This window comes from Schistocerca piceifrons, unplaced genomic scaffold (assembly GCF_021461385.2).
Source record: "Schistocerca piceifrons isolate TAMUIC-IGC-003096 unplaced genomic scaffold, iqSchPice1.1 HiC_scaffold_59, whole genome shotgun sequence".
NCBI classification, from domain to species: domain Eukaryota; kingdom Metazoa; phylum Arthropoda; class Insecta; order Orthoptera; family Acrididae; genus Schistocerca; species Schistocerca piceifrons.
This window is the reverse complement of record NW_025728832.1, coordinates 37,501-42,500: the sequence shown is the minus strand read 5'-3', so window position 1 is coordinate 42,500 and position 5,000 is coordinate 37,501. Positions and strand designations below refer to the sequence as shown.

The window sequence follows — 5,000 nt, the reverse complement described above, 5'->3', positions numbered from 1 at the left end:
GAACCGAGGTCCTATTCATTATTCCATGCACACAGTATTCAGGCGGGCTTGCCTGCTTTAAGCACTCTAATTTGTTCAAAGTAAACGTGCCGGCCCACCGAGACACTCAATAAAGAGCACCCTGGTAGGATTTCAACGGGGTCCGCCTCGGGACGCACGAGCACGCACGGGGCGGTCGCACGCCTTCGGCTCGCCCCACCGGCAGGACGTCCCACGATACATGCCAGTTAAACACCGACGGGCGGTGAACCAACAGCGTGGGACACAAATCCAACTACGAGCTTTTTAACCGCAACAACTTTAATATACGCTATTGGAGCTGGAATTACCGCGGCTGCTGGCACCAGACTTGCCCTCCAATAGATACTCGTTAAAGGATTTAAAGTGTACTCATTCCGATTACGGGGCCTCGGATGAGTCCCGTATCGTTATTTTTCGTCACTACCTCCCCGTGCCGGGAGTGGGTAATTTGCGCGCCTGCTGCCTTCCTTGGATGTGGTAGCCGTTTCTCAGGCTCCCTCTCCGGAATCGAACCCTGATTCCCCGTTACCCGTTACAACCATGGTAGGCGCAGAACCTACCATCGACAGTTGATAAGGCAGACATTTGAAAGATGCGTCGCCGGTACGAGGACCGTGCGATCAGCCCAAAGTTATTCAGAGTCACCAAGGCAAACGGACCGGACGAGCCGACCGATTGGTTTTGATCTAATAAAAGCGTCCCTTCCATCTCTGGTCGGGACTCTGTTTGCATGTATTAGCTCTAGAATTACCACAGTTATCCAAGTAACGTGGGTACGATCTAAGGAACCATAACTGATTTAATGAGCCATTCGCGGTTTCACCTTAATGCGGCTTGTACTGAGACATGCATGGCTTAATCTTTGAGACAAGCATATGACTACTGGCAGGATCAACCAGGGAGCTGCGTCAACTAGAGCTGAGCAGCCGGCCGCCCGGGAGTGTGTCCCGGGGGCCCGCGCGAACACGCAAGCGTCCGCTCAATCATTCTGCAAACAGGAGGAGGCTGAGCTCCCTGCACAATACACCTCGAAACCCTCTCAGGTCCCGGCGGCGCGCAGCGCCGTCCCAAGTACTTGGTCGGGTTCGAGAGAGGCGCAATCGCCCGGAGTTAGGCGAGTAGACGCTTTCGGTGCGACCACCCGTGCTCCAACTGAGCTTGCCGCTGCCGACAGAGGCCCGGGAGCGTGCTGTCGTGGCATTGCCGGCGGGAGACAACACGCGCCACCTACGGTGACCGGCAGCTCCAACGCCAGCGCCACAGAAGGACAAAAGCCCCACTTGGGTGCCGAAGCGAACTCTCCCAGCACAGCGCACACGCCAACACATCCGCACAGCTGCGATACAAACCACCAGCGAGAACCGCTGGGGCGACCGAGCAGCAGACGGCGTCGCGGCGCCGAGCGCCGGGCGGCGGCGCATCCTCAACGCACACAGTCCTCAATCGGACCAGCACACTGCAGATGTCCACCGCGCTTCGCACCGGGCCCGCGAGGACCTACTTTGGCCGCACGGCGCCGCGCGCAGGGTGCGCCGGCGCGCAGCTGCGACGCCTGCCGCGTCCGTCGGCCGGCGCGCCTGCCACTGGCCGCCCCCACCAGCCGGCTGTAGCGCGTGCGCCCACGCACCGCGCGGCCAGCACGCCGGGAGGCGCCCCCTCACCGGCCGGGGACGGTCCCACCCAGCCACCGCCGCGTATCGCTTCACACCCAGATGCCGTTCAGTTTCGTCGGCATGGTGGGTATCGCTGGAACAACCGGTTAGTACCTCAACCTATCGTCGCCATCACCGATTCACCCCTAGCGAGAACAACCGCACCACAACGGGTTACCATTTCTTCATTTGCGTAACTTCACCAGAAAACGTAGGCGTCCATCGCCATTTGCAACTTCAACCATTATTGCATGCCTGTGTCAGGTGTCACGCCACACTACGTCTGCCCACATACACGCAACAAATGTGCACGCCTAGACAATACGTGGAAGGTGGCCCCCGTACGTATGCGATGTCCATTGCTCGAACGACTGTCAACCGGCTTCTGTAGCATGTCGCAGATATGGAACGCGCTGCACCATGCCATCACGGTGTGTGAGGAGAGACGACTAGGTCCGAATACATCAACAGACAGCTCATGCTGATCGCCATCCACGGCGTCCGTTCCTCCCACACGTCTCTATGGCGTACCACACTGCAATCCAGCTCTCATAGGGAGACGACACGTAGCTGCGTGCACAATATTTGCACTGTATGGTCCGCGTTTTTGGGCGCAGTCGTTGTACGGTCACACATGTGCCACGATGTATCATTCAGTACATAAGGACGAATGTGCAGTACAGATTGTGGTTCACGCGTACGACATCAGCGGACAGTTGACACAGGCCGCACCACAACGTAGCCTGCGTACGTCGCATGCGAAGGGCATTGAACATGCAAACTTGTCACCAACCACCTTGCGAAGGCAGGGGGCAAGGTGGGGACGTGGGGAGAGGTGGGGGGGGGGGGGGGCGGCATGTACGCCCTGCTGCCATCCACATTACAGTGTACAGCAGGAGCATGTGGAAAGTCAGCAAGACTTGCAAGGTGTTTAACATGAAGCGATACACAGGGGAGCGGGCAGTGCGAGTAGCGAACTATATTGCGAGGGTTGCGGTGGGCAACACTACACTAATTGAACGAGTCGTATAACAATTACAGAGCAGGTTTAGGCGACAACGTGGGTTACGATAGGCGACAACGTGGGTTACGTTAGGGGACAACGTGGGTTACGTTAGGGGACAACGTGGGTTACGTTAGGGGACAACGTGGGTTACGTTAGGGGACAACGTGGGTTACGTTAGGGGACAACGTGGGTTACGTTAGGGGACAACGTGGGTTACGTTAGGGGACAACGTGGGTTAGGTTAAGGCACAACATGGGTTAGGTTAAGGCACAACATGGGTTAGGTTAAGGCACAACATGGGTTAGGTTAAGGCACAACATGGGTTAGGTTAAGGCACAACATGGGTTAGGTTACGGCACAACATGGGTTAGGTTAAGGCACAACATGGGTTAGGTTAGGGGACAACATGGGTTAGGTTAGGGGACAACATGGGTTAGGTTAAGGCACAACATGGGTTAGGTTAAGGCACAACATGGGTTAGGTTAGGGGACAACATGGGTTAGGTTAGGGCACAACATGGGTTAGGTTAGGGACAACATGGGTTAGGTTAGGGGACAACATGGGTTAGGTTAGGGGACAACATGGGTTAGGTTAGGGGACAACATGGGTTAGGTTAGGGGACAACATGGGTTAGGTTAGGGGACAACATGGGTTAGGTTAGGGGACAACATGGGTTAGGTTAGGGGACAACATGGGTTAGGTTAAGGCACAACATGGGTTAGGTTAGGGGACAACATGGGTTAGGTTAGGGGACAACATGGGTTAGGTTAGGGGACAACATGGGTTAGGTTAGGGGACAACATGGGTTAGGTTAAGGCACAACATGGGTTAGGTTAGGGCACAACATGGGTTAGGTTAGGGCACAACATGGGTTAGGTTAGGGCACAACATGGGTTAGGTTAGGGGACAACATGGGTTAGGTTAGGGGACAACATGGGTTAGGTTAGGGGACAACATGGGTTAGGTTAGGGGACAACATGGGTTAGGTTAGGGGACAACATGGGTTAGGTTAGGGGACAACATGGGTTAGGTTAGGGGACAACATGGGTTAGGTTAGGGGACAACATGGGTTAGGTTAGGGGACAACATGGGTTAGGTTAGGGGACAACATGGGTTAGGTTAAGGCACAACATGGGTTAGGTTAAGGCACAACATGGGTTAGGTTAGGGGACAACATGGGTTAGGTTAGGGGACAACATGGGTTAGGTTAGGGGACAACATGGGTTAGGTTAAGGCACAACATGGGTTAGGTTAGGGGACAACATGGGTTAGGTTAAGGCACAACATGGGTTAGGTTAGGGGACAACATGGGTTAGGTTAGGGGACAACATGGGTTAGGTTAAGGCACAACATGGGTTAGGTTAAGGCACAACATGGGTTAGGTTAAGGCACAACATGGGTTAGGTTAGGGGACAACATGGGTTAGGTTAGGGGACAACTTGGGTTAGGTTAGGGGACAACATGGGTTAGGTTAAGGCACAACATGGGTTAGGTTAAGGCACAACATGGGTTAGGTTAGGGGACAACATGGGTTAGGTTAGGGGACAACATGGGTTAGGTTAGGGGACAACATGGGTTAGGTTAAGGCACAACATGGGTTAGGTTAGGGGACAACATGGGTTAGGTTAAGGCACAACATGGGTTAGGTTAGGGGACAACATGGGTTAGGTTAGGGGACAACATGGGTTAGGTTAAGGCACAACATGGGTTAGGTTAAGGCACAACATGGGTTAGGTTAAGGGACAACATGGGTTAGGTTAGGGGACAACTTGGGTTAGGTTAGGGGACAACATGGGTTAGGTTAAGGCACAACATGGGTTAGGTTAAGGCACAACATGGGTTAGGTTAAGGTACAACATGGGTTAGGTTAAGGTACAACATGGGTTAGGTTAGGTTACACGTTGTTGTAAGGAAAGGTGTGGGGGGGGGGGGGGGGGCGGGGCGGCAGGTTCGTTGATAGTGATTATAGTAAGTGAATGCTTGTGACATGATGAGATTTGTCACGTCAGGATGCACCTTTGGCTTATTAGAGGCGGCGCTCCAATTCTATGCTTGTGTCAGACCTGTGTCTTTGACTCATGTCATTGTTTGTGCGCTGTGACAGGAGGTACTATTGTGATGTTGGGTGCACCGTTGTATAGGACATGTGTGGGTGTTGGTGCCTTATCTGCGCAATGGTGGATGTCGAAAGGGTGGGATATTCTATTTTCCGCATGGACCTCCTGGTCTGGTTGTGATAGTGTGGATTGTGTAATGTGGCGGAGAGGATGCACTGGATGTTGTTCCATGCTGGTGCTTACATATTGTATGTGCGCCTGTTA

General features: G+C 53.9%; 1 non-coding gene across 1 annotated transcript in view; it reads right to left on the bottom strand.

Annotated features, from left to right (window-relative positions):
- Positions 1 to 923, bottom strand: part of LOC124761981 — a 1,908-nt gene extending 985 nt beyond the window's left edge. The window contains exon 1 of the ribosomal RNA XR_007012478.1: positions 1 to 923. This exon is cut by the window's left edge and continues 985 nt beyond it. This is a non-coding gene — a ribosomal RNA (small subunit ribosomal RNA).
- Positions 924 to 5,000: the final 4,077 nt, after the last annotated feature.